Source organism: Herpailurus yagouaroundi, unplaced genomic scaffold, assembly GCF_014898765.1.
Source record: "Herpailurus yagouaroundi ecotype Mexico unplaced genomic scaffold, PumYag 187, whole genome shotgun sequence".
Classification (NCBI taxonomy): Eukaryota; Metazoa; Chordata; class Mammalia; order Carnivora; family Felidae; genus Herpailurus; species Herpailurus yagouaroundi.
Window position 1 is genome coordinate 18,675,063 of NW_024412418.1, and position 13,738 is coordinate 18,688,800.

General features: G+C 39.7%; 1 protein-coding gene across 7 annotated transcripts in view; it reads right to left on the reverse strand.

Moving 5' to 3' along the window:
- Window positions 1-13,618, reverse strand: part of HIPK3 (homeodomain interacting protein kinase 3) — a 94,663-nt gene extending 81,045 nt beyond the window's left edge. For 4 of the 7 annotated variants that reach the window (XM_040495497.1, XM_040495500.1, XM_040495498.1 and 1 more), the window contains exon 1: window positions 13,161-13,618. The gene's annotated coding sequence lies outside the window, so the exon portion shown is untranslated. Of the gene's footprint in view, window positions 1-12,378; window positions 12,702-13,160 lie in introns of those variants that run through there. The other 3 variants (XM_040495499.1, XM_040495501.1, XM_040495496.1) reach the window with 3 other exon arrangements.
- Window positions 13,619-13,738: the final 120 nt, after the last annotated feature.

Consider the following 13,738-nt stretch of genomic DNA (forward strand, 5'->3'; position numbering starts at 1 on the left):
ATGTTTATTCATTTTGAGAAAGAGAGAGATAGAACACGAGCGGGGGAGGGACAGACAAAGAGGGAGACACAGAATCTGAAGCAGGCTCAAGGCTCCCGGCTGTCAGCACAGCACCCGACACAGGGCTTGAACCCATGAACCATGAGACCATGAGACCTGAGCTGAAGTCAGAGGCTTAACTGACTGAACCATCCAAGTGCCCCCTTTATGTTTTATAGGAAACCTGTCCAAAATAACTACCACAAAATTTTATGTTTTGTATAAAAAAGAAAAAAAAATCTATGTAACTAACTTTTAGGCAAAGAGGAGTATGAAATATTAAAGACCAAAAAAACCAGAAGTCCAATGATCCTTACCAGAATACCTCCTAACCCAATGTATCTCTAAAACAACTCAAATCAACAGAGGAAGCTGAATCCTAGATTAATAATTTGATTAAATGTCCATTGCTGACAAAGCATTATAAAGGAAAAATTCAGGTGATAAAATTTTTGTAAGAAATGATGATTCAAAGTTCTAAATGAACATTTATAGAATCAGAGGACCTGTTCTACAAAACTTCTCAAAATTACAAGCTATCCTAAATAAACAACTTTGACATTTTCATTTTGTACTCATAACTGAAAGAGAACTATCACTCCAGAGTAACATATATCACAAGAATTAAAATCTAAACACCCGTGAAGTGAGAATTGTAGCTGCTCCCCCCGCCACCCACACAAATAACAGTTTTGTATTTGTAAAAGCTGAAAAGACAAATATTTACAGCAGCATAAGCTTGATTATAGTACTTTTAGTTTTGAAAAATATTTATGAACGTTTTAGGGCTTGAAACAATAAACTAGAACAAAGAAGTCAACTACTTGTTCTTTCCATATTCCTTTAAGATCCTACATGGCCCTAAGGTGACCTACACTCCTAAATTCAAAGTTGTTAGGTTTTTTTCCCTACAATTATGTTCTCTCCACACTCATATTTTAGTGGCCCGATATGCCACTTTATATGTCCTTTTTTAGAAATTTTGTGAAGTACCTTCAAAACCTTTCTAATATGGAAACACTATTTTTTAAGTTTCAAATTTTAACTGTCATATATATCTTGTGAACTGGGGTGTCTCACAATGGCTTCAGGAAATCCTGTGCTTCAGGAAACTATGGTATCTCATCAGAAACAATAGAAGGAACAGAAATGAAAATATGTTAAGAAAAATAAATACCTCTTCATTCTCATGACAAATGTGAGGAAGGGGACAAGGCAGAGATTTATAACAAGTCTCCCCAAGAACCTCAGAAAGAAACTAAAGAACAATGTAAATTCATAAAGACCTAAGGAGGAAAGAAAACAACCTGCTGCTCAAAAGAGTACTCTCAAAGAAAGGACACTGAATTCTTAGAAATCTTTTAGAACTGCTTATGTTTGGTTCTAACTCTAATCATTAACTTTTTTAAATGACACACACACTGCTGGGGCACGTGGCTGGCTCAGTTGGTAAAGCATGTGACTCCTGATCTCAGGGTTGTGAGTTCGAGCCCTATATTGAGCACAGAGATTCCTAAAAATAAAATTGGCAGGGGGTGGGGGGTACGGGCTAGGGAGCTCAGCTGGGTAAGTATCCAACTCCAGCTAAGGTCAAGATCTCATGGTTCATGGTTTCAAGCCCCACATCAGACTCTGCTGATACTACAGAGTCAGCTTGGGATCCTCTCTCCCCTCTCTCTCTTCCTCCCCACTCTCTGCTCGAACACGTGTGCAATCAAAAAAAATAAAAAATAGGGGCACCTGGGTGGCTCAGTTGGTTAAGCATCCGACTTCAGCTCAGGTCATGATCTCACAGTTCATGGGTTCGAGCCCCACATCGGGCTCTGGGCTGACAGCTCAGAGCCTGGAGCCTGCTTCAGATTCCGTCTCCCTCTCTCTCTGCCCCTGCCCCACACTTACTCTGTCTCTCTCTTTCTCTCTCTCAAAAATAAATAAAAACATTTAAAAAGTTAAAAATAAACTAAAAATAAATAAAATGACACATTATCAGGTTGCTTGTAATAAGCTTTGCACTAAAACTGTAGGTTTATATGGAATTAACAAGGGTGACAAAAATATTTGTCTACTACAAGCCCCACATAAACACTGAAAAAAATTTTTTTTCACATTAGTGTAAAAATCCACACTACCATACATGATACTATAAAGTTTATGTATCAGAATTACAAATGTAAGAAAAATATATTCAGATCTAGCTTAAGAAACTTTTTAAATGCCATCAACATATTAGAAAGATAAAAAAGGTGAATACAAAACTTTAATTCCATTTGAAGATGCCTAAGTAAGTGACAGCTAACACATTTTAAGTTCAAAATTAAGGCCAACTATTGATATCATGGGATAAAATAAAGAAAAAGTATGTTAAATCATGACTGAAAATGGCCACAAAACAGTTAACAGTTTACGATGAGAAATTTATTTTTAGATAATAACTATAAATCTCTTACTGGCCAAAAGTGACTTTGTATCATTTTTTAGGCTTTTGCATAAGAAGTTAGATAGAATCTTGGGGCGCCTGGGTGGCGCAGTCGGTTAAGCGTCCGACTTCAGCCAGGTCACGATCTCGCGGTCCGTGAGTTCGAGCCCTGCGTCGGGCTCTGGGCTGATGGCTCAGAGCCTGGAGCCTGTTTCCGATTCTGTGTCTCCCTCTCTCTCTGCCCCTCGCCCGTTCATGCTCTGTCTCTCTCTGTCCCAAAAATAAATAAACGTTGAAAAAAAAAATAGATAGAATCTCAAACATAAAGGTAATGATCACATATCAACTATACATGATGAATCTGCCAAAACAGTGATTTTATAACAATGTTAAAACTTAAGGGGTGCCAAGAGTGGCTCAGTCGGTTAAGCGACCGACTCTTGATTTGGCTCAGGTCATGATCTCACAGCCATGAAATGGAGCCCCACGTCAGGCTCTGCCTTTCTGTGCTGATAGCGCTAAGCTTGCTTGGGGTTCTCTCTCTCCCTATCTCTCTGCCCCTCCCCAGCCCATGTATGCACACACCTGTGCAAGCGCTCTCTCTCTAAGTAAACAAAAAAACATCTAAAAAATGTTATTTGTTCATAGAGACCCTGCAAACTGAAAGGGTAAAAATGATCACTACACCATTACCATTACCTGGAATAAGACTGCTAGAATATGGGTAGACAAGACTAATACATGAAATTTAACATATTTTGCCTTAAACTCATGAAAGCATACACACTGTTCACTCCAGGAAGAGGTGAAATTTCTGTATAAAAATCATTTTTAAATTATTCAGTTACTACAAATTACAAAATATTCAGTAAAACGAACCTATTTCCTTCTAGTCATTCCAGGGTATGTTTTATCATATGTTTCCAATCATGGTACATGTATAACTTGGTATGCCAATTTGTTCTATCTAGGATATTTTGAATAGCAGCATAATATTCTACCATGTGTGCATACTATAATTTGTTGAACTGCTTTTCCTCCCAATTTGTTCACTATATTATATAAAGTTGTGATGAATATTTTCATATAAATAGTTTTTTTACATTCCCAATTCTCTTAGTATGGATTTCCAAAAAGGAAACTTGATAACTACTACTAAATTTTGTTTTACAACGTGCAGATTTTGTTGGGTTTTTTTAATGTATCCACCAGAAATAAATATTTTAAGATTTAAAGTTTCAACATAAACTGCAATAGAAATAAGTGAAGATAACAAAGAGGAAATACAGAAAAAGAAACAAATTTTGAAATAAGATAATTCAATCTGAGCTAGCTGTGGGGGGAAATATGGACCTCACTAGTTCTAAAGATGAGCTGAAAGCTCGGAATTAAGTAGGGTATACTACGGATGCAATCACCTGGAGGAATACATAGATTGTGAATAAAAGAAACTAGTGGAGAGCTTAGCAGAAGTAATTTCACTAGAGTGGCATGGACAGAACTATACTGCCCAGGGCTAAGAAGTGAATACAAAAGCAAACAGAGGGTAAAGTACACATTTAAGAAGTTTGGAAGAAATAAAAAGGAAGCCAGGTCCACATCTGAGGAGGCACAATTGAAAGATGGCTGCTTTATGGGGCACCTGGGTGGCTCAGTTGGTTAAGTGTCTGACTTGGGGTCAAGTCATGATCTTGCAGTTCATGAGTTTGAGCCCCTCGCCTCATCGGGCTATCTGCTGTCAGTGCAGAAACTGCTTCTGATCCTCTGTCCTCCCTCTCTCTATGCCACTCCCCCACCCGTTCTTTCTTTCAAAATAAATAAAAGTAAACTTAAAAAAAAAAAGTGCAAAATAAAAGATGGCTGCTTTAGATCTCAGGTATCTGAGAGATGCCTGGGTGGCCCAGTCAGCTGAGCATCCAACTCTTAATGTCAGCTCAGGTCTTGATCTCCCAGTTCATGAAATCAAGCCCTCACGTCGGGCTCTGCATTGACAGCTCAGAGGCTGCTTGGGATTCTCTCTCTCCCTCTTTCTCTGCCCCCCTCCCCAAAATAAATAAATAAACATTAAAAAAAAAAAAAGATCTCAGATATCTGAACATTTTTAAAGGCTGAAGAAAAAAGGCCCAAGAAAGGGGGGAAGGGGCGGCTTGAAGTTATTGGACAGGCTCAAGATGCTGAAAAAAAAACATTTCCAGATGAAATCCACAATAGACAACAGGCAGGAATCTTGGAGGGAAGCAGATGTTTCAGTCCTTCAGAGAGTGGTGAAAATATACAGGGTGGACTAGAAGTTATATCCAGAGGTAGAGGGTTGGAAATCTGGAGGAAGTGCATACCTATTGACCTCTATGCAGGAAATAGACTCATCTGCTAGAATTAAAGAAGGGAGGGGTTGGGGCACCTGGGTGGCTCAGTCAGTTAAGCATCCAACTTCAGCTCAGGTCATGATTTGGAGGTTTGTGGGTTGGAGCCCCATGTCAGGCTCTGTGCCGACAGCTCGGAGCCTGGAGCCGGCTTCAGATTCTGTGTCTCCCTCTCTCTCTGCCCCTCCCCTGCTCACTCTGTGTGTGTGTGTGTGTGTGTGTGTGTGTGTGTGTGTGTGTGTCTCAAAAATAAATATTTTTTAAAATTAAAAAAAAAAAAAGAAGTGAGGGATAGAGTAGGGTTTTGAGAAGCAAAGTGTGTGGGCAGGTACCTGTAAAGCTGCTCAGTAAAGATGCTACCTTGATTAAAGGATATAGGTAAAGCAGCACATGCCTGTATTTGATTACTTTTATAATAATTATATGTTTGATTCCCCAATGTCTATTATGCAGTTTAAGGGATATAAAAACTTTTAAGACATGGTCTCTGACCTGAAGAAACAGTTCAGATACTATTTCATATTTTGAAATGTAAAAATTTCCCAAGATGTAATGTATTAGGTTACCTCCTAAGTTATAAATTGAGGCATTTTCTTCCAGTCAGATTATGAGAAACAATTTCAAGCTAGATATACCCTCAGATGTGAGATATACTTAAGAGAGATTTCACAAGTAACAGAGTAGCAACTGGATATACTTTCAGAAATGCCACACTGGGCTTAGGGCAACTCACAAGGCAAACATTCCAACTGTTTTCTACTCAAAAGTATTGGCAAACCGATTATGTTATAGTCCCTAACAACCTAAGTGAGTTTCCACACAGAGTTCAATTTTAAATTCACAGGTATAAAATATCAAGATCGCATAAAATTGTCAAATTTCATTAAGACTATATCATATACAATTATAATGGGGCAATGTAATAAAATACTTGTCCTTTTTGCATGACCTGGCTTCAAGGACCCCAAGTTATATATACTTTTGATTTACATAAATTAAGAACAAGCAATAGCCCTTCTGCATAGTGACTTCAAATAAGTTACAACTAGCAATTTCAATATTCTTAAAAGTACCTTAAAATGGAATTCTATCTATACCCTGGTTTTCACCTTCTATTTTCTTTCCAATCGGCATAGGAATGAGGTTTGGAGAGCTCTGCATTCCAAATTTAGAAGGTAATAATACAGTTAGCAAAGCAAACCTATTAGAATTTTCTCAGGCAATGCAAGAACTGTGCATGTCCAAAAGGAAAAACCATGAGAATAAGAGAACTGGATTAACCATATCTAAGAAATATGAATTTCCACTTGATTTAAATTAACATACAACCTATTTCTATAAAACCGTGAGACTACTAAACTTGTTAGACTTGACAGAAAAGCTTGTAACAAAAATTAAATTCATAGAATCTTTTTCATATGTTCAAGTGACTTTTTCAGCTTTCAACACCACAAGGATGGCAAGTATTAATATACAACTTTCAGAAGCTAAACCATTCCTGATAATTTTAAATATCATTTATTTATTAAATAAACAGTCTTAAAAAAAAAAACTTGAACATGCTATATGTGTATCATTTTTCTCGGGCAGTGTTCTCCAGCTCACAATACATACGCACAAATATAAAAGAACATGTACAGTAGTAGGCTAATTTCACCTACTATTTGCTCAAAGCAGAAACCATGTCTTCCTCTCTTCATTCATAGCACAGTATCCTGCACTTAGTGGACACCCAAATATATACCAGATAAAACAGTTTTCACTCACATATTTTATCATTGTTTTACCTGACACAATAAAATTTCATTTATTTGTGGTATCTGTGGTCCAGCTACAAAAAAATATTTTAAGCATAGTAACCAGATTAAAAACCTAATATTTAAAAAAATTTTTTTCAATGTTTATTTATTTTTGGGACAGAGAGAGACAGAGCATGAACGGGGGAGGGGCAGAGAGAGAGGGAGACACAGAATCGGAAACAGGCTCCAGGCTCCGAGCCATCAGCCCAGAGCCTGACGCGGGGCTCGAACTCACGGACCGTGAGATCGTGACCTGGCTGAAGTCGGACGCTTAACCGACTGCGCCACCCAGGCGCCCCAAAAACCTAATATTTTTGAACCCAATACTATTCTTATCTAACTTAAAACACAAAACTACAATTAATATACTGCAGAGATACTTGTACTGCCTCCACTGAAACTGATTACGAATTGGTCCAAAACATGGATTTGAGAAGGTAGTGAAATGTAACATCATAGATATAAACTATATAGCACGTAACCAGCAGTTTTCATTATGATTTTGCCACTTTATGCTATTTAATCTTAATATAAGTTATCACAAATTACATATTTAAAGCCCTCCAAAGTATTAATTTAAATCATACCTCAGAAGAAATGTCTCTAGAAAGTCAGGTTCAATTTTCAATATGTTATCACTCTATCTAACTTATTAACTATTTAAAACTGTACATTATATATCTAAAGTCGTATAGTTTACCAAACCTACAAGGCTCTTGTTGTATTATTAAACAGATAGCACTCAGTCAAAATATCCGCAAATGATATCTTTAAGCCCTTTAAATAACCACTTTATAGGGTATGAAACATTTTCTAACCAAGTTTTTTCTGCAAATGTTTCAAAGCTTACTATTTCATATTTTTAAAAAATGCTAAGATACTGTATTTAATTTATGAATAATACACAACAAAGTAGAGGGAAGCTAAAGAACTGACATTAACATAAACATTTTTAGTAAGTCATATGCTTTTATTTTTCAATTTCTAAAATGGAATACAGATCTCCAACTTAAAATGGGATCACATCCCGATAAACCCATCATAAACTGAAAATACCAAGTAGAAAATGCATTTAATACACCTAACCTACCAAACATCATAGCTTAGCCTCATCCACCTTAAACATGCTCAAACACATTAGCCTACACTTGGGCAAAATCATCTAACACAAAGCCTATTTTATAATAAAGTGGTGAATATCTCAAGTAATGTACTGAATACTGAAAGTGAAAAACAGAATAGTTGTCGTGGTACAGAATGGTTTTAAGTATATCACTGTTGACCCTCATGATCGTCAGCTGTCTGGGAGCTGTGACTGCCTCTGCCCAGCATTACAGGAAGAGTATCAGACCCCATGTTGCTAGCTTGGAAAAAGATCAAAATTCAAAATTCCAAGTACACAAATGTGTATACACATGTGTTTACACCATAGTAAAGTCAAGAAATCATAAGTCAAACCATGGTAAACAGTAACTGGCTAGTCATTTGCAGCCAAGTTTTATAGTTTCTATCAAATTTTAAAGGCAACGTTCTTGGTAAGCCATATGCAATCAAATGTAATTTATAAAAACTACACAATTCTAAAGGTGGAGGTAATGACTCATTCTGTTCATGTAATTACTTCAAAAATCTATCAAATCTAAATAATTTTTCAAATTAGAAAAGATGCTCCAGCATGAACGATTACATAAAATAAAAAAAATAAAAAAATTATGACTACCTCTGACAATCCTTTATTTACAATGTGACCAAGAATTAGCCTTACACAATTTCGATCCTTACCTAAAGTACAGCTCAAAGGTACAAACTACTGTATTTCTCTTCATTATTCTTCTCTAAATCTCCGTTTCTTTTAGGTATGATCTTTTTAAGGGAAAAAAAAGACACTGCAACCAAAAAAAAATGAAAAGTACATCTGGAAATCTAATCTTTAAAAGAAGAGATGTTAATCTCAGAAAGTAAACATGGACTGAGTGACAGCAGAGAAGTCGGGTTTTAATTCAACTTGAGAAACCTCCATTCATTTATTATATGCACCTTAGTTTTATTTTCAAGTATCTCTAAAAACTAAAAAAAAAAAAAAAAAAAAAAAAGGTTATTCCTATAAATCAAACTCATTTTAATAGCAATTAATACGTTCTATGCTCTTCACACTTCTGGTTTCAAATTAGGCATATAATGTAAAATTTTTGTCACTGTACAGAACGTTTATCTTTCCTAAATTCTACATTAAGCAAAGTCCTTTGGATTGAAAAGACAAAAGACAAAAAGAAAGGAAGGTAAGGGCAGGGAGTGGGTTTTAAAAACCGGTCAAGGATGATAAACAGGTATTATTTCATAAATCCGATCTTTTAACAGGTGCCACCGTATATTCCTAATCTTTCCCCCAAGCTACCCCATATTTCACTGATTTCATAACTAAGTGAATTCTGATCTCTAGCAACTTGAACATTTAAGTCAAAACAGATTTCTAAGTTTCAGAAATTTAATTAAATGAGCCTCTTCCTCCAACTAGGGCCCAGCTTCCCCTACCTTACCTGCCCACTACCTTCCCTCCCATTCACTTCCCCAGCAAGGAAAGATTCTGTCTTAGAAAACTGCAGATATTGTTTGGGTCAAAGTAACAAAATACACTGAAGGTAAAACATAGTGTCCTTGGCTTGTTTCAGTTCAAAGATTTTCTGTTGGAAAAAGATAGCTTTCTAAAGTACAAACTTGGCATTCAATACAAAATACAAAAGATAAAATAAATCAGTTTACTGACTTAACTGTCATCAAACCACAAATACCACCCTAAAAATACAGTATTTCTAATACTCGACCAGTTGTTGTTTTTTTTTTTATTTCCACACAAACCCAAGTCCTAAGAGCCTCCAGGTCCCCAGCATAACAATGTGTGCTCAGAATCCAGACAATATGTTGCCTTTTGTGTAATGACATATGGCCCAAGTATCAACAGAGGAGAGCAGCCTGATCTGCCAAATAGGTCAAGGTCTAATATGACAAACATTTAGGTAAAATTTGTAACATATACCTTCCAAATATCTATTCTAGCTTGGTCCTAACAGTGATTAAGATAAGATCCAAAAAAAACAGTTATGACAAAGCTACGGAAGCAGCATACCAATATTGTTTCTCTCTAAATCACTTTTTTTTTCCTTCCCCAAATCACTCTTAATTCAACCAAAAAAAGTAGGCTGTATTTCCTTAGGTCAGCCACATAAGTCCTCTGGCTACCCTGAAAATCGACACGGATTCAAAACTTCCACTCCAAACATGTATCACTATTCAACTTCTGTTAAGTGCTTGAAGATACTAATCAAGTTGTTTTTTAAGCAGCTGGACCCAAAACTAGTAACAACATTTAAAATAATTCCTTTAGACTTACATTTGTATTATATAGAAAGGACTACCTAAACAAAGTTTTCAGCAAGTTGTCTGAGCGGGGTGTGGGTCAGGGACACCTTTAAAAAGTAATAAAACATACTGACAGACTCCTCCACGTTAACGAAATTCTAGTAGTTTGTCTCACAAATAACTTCCAAGTTAAACACACCACACTTTAAGTCTCAACTTCAGACATTAGAAAATTAGGACAGCAGCAAACCCAGAAATTTTTACATGAACATTTCTTTTGGCAGCAACAATATAATCATATAGCAAGTTACTCTGTGTCCTCTAATAGTTGAGAGACAAGAATAACTCTGGAGGGATATTTTAAATACCTAAAACTTTAAAGTTCCTTAGAACACACTTAAATCCAAATATTGCCAAGACAGCTTTATCTCTAAACTCAAACATAAATGGAATGCAACGGAAACTACATTATTCATGCCTTTTAACTACCGATGACACAATTCTAACGTACCATACGACCACCTTCGGCGAACTGCCGTGGAGAACATAGAAATCTAACTTCAAGTTACCAAAATAAGTCATTCTAACACTCAAATGGAAAATAACATGCAACCCAGTATTCCATTCAATGCATGTGAAACAGGTTTAGGAAACAGTTTTTCAGCATTCTGAAATTTATATTTTTCCCCTACCTATACATACCTTCAGTGTTCATTTATCAAATATTTAAAACAAAAGCTCAATCAAAAAGCTCATTTGACAGCTGTTGCTATTTTAAGTTGCAAGGGGGAAAAAAAGGCTTTCAAAATTTTGCAATAAACAAATACTTAAGTGCCCTGCCATACTGGCTACAGCAGCCCAACCTCTGTAATTTGCACCTTATTTTATGGTGCTCCATGACAGGACATCCAAAAAATTAAAGCAGTATGATCTGAAGCTTCTTTTCAAGCATGTTTACAAGAAGAATTATCTCATAAAAACTGTCCACTTTTATGTGACTCTAAAACTCCATGCCCAGAAGCCAATGACTGGTTTATAAGCAAGATAATGACTAGTTCAATGGAAAAGGTATTATGACAATAAACTAAGACTGGCTCACCATGTTATGATCTGCTTGCCTAATATGTGTTTAGCTACTGTAGTCAGCAATGTCCAAATATAAATTTGAAACATTTAATGACTGGTTCTGTTCTAGATTTCAAGCTCATCTTACCTTTTTAAAACATAGTTTTAATCTAAGGCTCTCCACAAAAAAAAAAAAAAAAAAAAATTTTTTTTTTAAAAAATATTTCCCTTAATTAAAAAAAAAAAAATTCAGGTCCAAATTATTTAATTTTATGATAAGTGCAAAAAAAAAAAAAAAAACCCGCAATGAAATGTCCAAATTCTAAAATATTTCAGCACCCCTCCACCTTAACACAAATTAAAAGCAAGTAGTTTCAAAAATAAAAGAAAAATAAACCTCAAACAGGTTGAGCATTATATTTTGTAAATAAGAGTTGTCTACACTTTATGAATGGGCCCATAAATATACCAAGAAAACCTTATTTTAAAAAGTACTTTATTTGGTTGGTTACACTTCAATTACTGTTCAGTGGCATGTAACCAATAAAACTATAAAAACTACTTTTTAAAGGTCAGTCTTATTTTGTTTACTTAAATACTAAGTTTAATCATGACCTATCAAAACCTTATCATGGCTCACTGTATAAAATTAGCACTGCACTTGCAAACATAAGCAGAATCTAGACTTATCAAACATATGGTGAGGCCTGCCCAGCTTCTGAAAAATTAAATGAGAATGTAGGATTAAAATGTTTTAGCTGGGTAACAAAGCCCACCGATCCAGCTCAAAAGTTTTCATAAAAAATTTTATCAAAAGGGGTACCTCTTCAAAATTAAGGCACCAAGAAATTAAAACTTTGAAATAAAGTGAAATGATGTGAACATTAAGTAATTCCACGCCACAGAAGTACTTCCAAGCAAATACCTAAAACGGGAGGGACGGGGGAGAATCAACCGATCTCCAAACTACTAGAAGGTACACAGAAGCACAAGCAACCCCAGGCTGGTGTACCAGCTAACTTTCCCGGCCCAGTACCAGGGAGACAATCTAACAAAGTCGACAACAGAACCAACCATGAGCTTTCCCTGTAAACTGGACCGATAACCTGAAAAACTTCACTGTTGCTAATAGAAGCTCCTTATAATTCGAAGCAGCGACCTGACAGGTGGAAAAATCAATTCTAACAGGGCAGCAAGAGGTTGTGAAAACACAGTTCAAGGACTGAACGTGTCATGACTACTCTGTAACAGGTCCAAGGTAATTTACGCACACACCCTTTCGCGCAATTCCTCAAGCCGAGATAAGATTGGGCAACAGGCTTAGCTGAGAGCCACATACCATTTTAAAACAGCCGTCTCTCTTCCGACAGGAAAACAGACATTCCCATCCGAAGTCTTTCCGCGAGTTGGCGAAGGGAAACGGGCGGCCGCCACCGTAACGAGAGAAGCCGGCAACAGCCCCGTCGCGCGGCCGCCACGCCTTCCTCCGGCCGCGGCAGGGGACGCGGAGCGGCGGGTCACATTTCTCCTCCCCAACAATCACACGCACTCACGTCTCCTGAGTTGACACCCTCTAAACCGGCCGCTCGGCGACGCTGGTGACTGGGCCACAAAGCCAGGGACGCAGCCATCGGCTGGGGCGCTCAAGTTGCGTGCGTGCGTGCGCGTGTTTGTGTTTGTTCCCCTTAATGAAAGACAAGAGGTCTCCGTAGTTACGGCCTAGTGTTGCGGTGGGGAAAGAGGCCCCCTGTGGGACTAAACAAAACTTCGGTTGCTGGGAAGAGCGGTTGCGCAACCCTGGCAGAGGAAAGGCCGGGGCCGCCCAGCCCGGCCCCGGCGCGGCTTCCCGGAGGCTGCGCCACCGCGCGCACCAGGCACGCGCGGCCCCCGCGTCCGGCGGCCTCGAGCCCCAGGCGGCCCCCGGACTCGCCGCTCGGCGGGGGCCGGGGCGGGAACGCAGAGCGCCGGAGCGCAGGGGAGGCGGTCGGGGATGCAGGACGCGCGACGGCTGCGGGCCTCTCCAGCGGTGCAGGGCCCGGCCGGAGTCCCCGCGAGAGGAGCTACTCCCCCCCCCCCCCCCCCCCCGGGGGGGGGGGGGCGCCCCTCGCCCTATTCCCTTACCTTCCTAGAGGCCTGCGCTCTCCCCTCTTCGGGCGGCCGCAGCCCTGAGCATGTCCGGGGTGGGGTGCGGGGCCGTGCCGGGGACAGGGAGCCAGGCGCTTCAGCAGGCGGCACCACCCAGCCCGGGCTCAGCCCCTCTCCGCGGCCGCTGCCATCTTGTCCTGGCGGCTGAGAGGAAACGGCGAAACACCCTCCCCCGACCGCTGCTGCTGCTACTGCTGCTCTGACTGCTGAGCGTCGGGCGCGTCTCCCTCATCTTCCTTCCCGGGGAGTTGGGGTGGGGACGGCAGGGCTGGGGCGAGGGGTGGCGAGAGGCCGGCCGGCCGGCCTCCGACTGCTGGGGCCTACGGGCGGCGCGGGGTGCGGGGCCCGCGGCGGCTGGGGCCCATTCCTGACGCCCCTGCCGCGAGAGGAGGAGAAGGAGACAGCCAGGAGACGCGGCGACGCCGGGGCCCGCGGCGCGGTCTCCTCAGGCCGCCGCGCTGCCGACAGTCGTCACGGAGGCAGCTGCCGCTGGCCGCCCCAGTCTCGGGCCCCTCCTCCGCGCCCGCCGGCCTCGGCCGCCGCCTCCGCAGCGC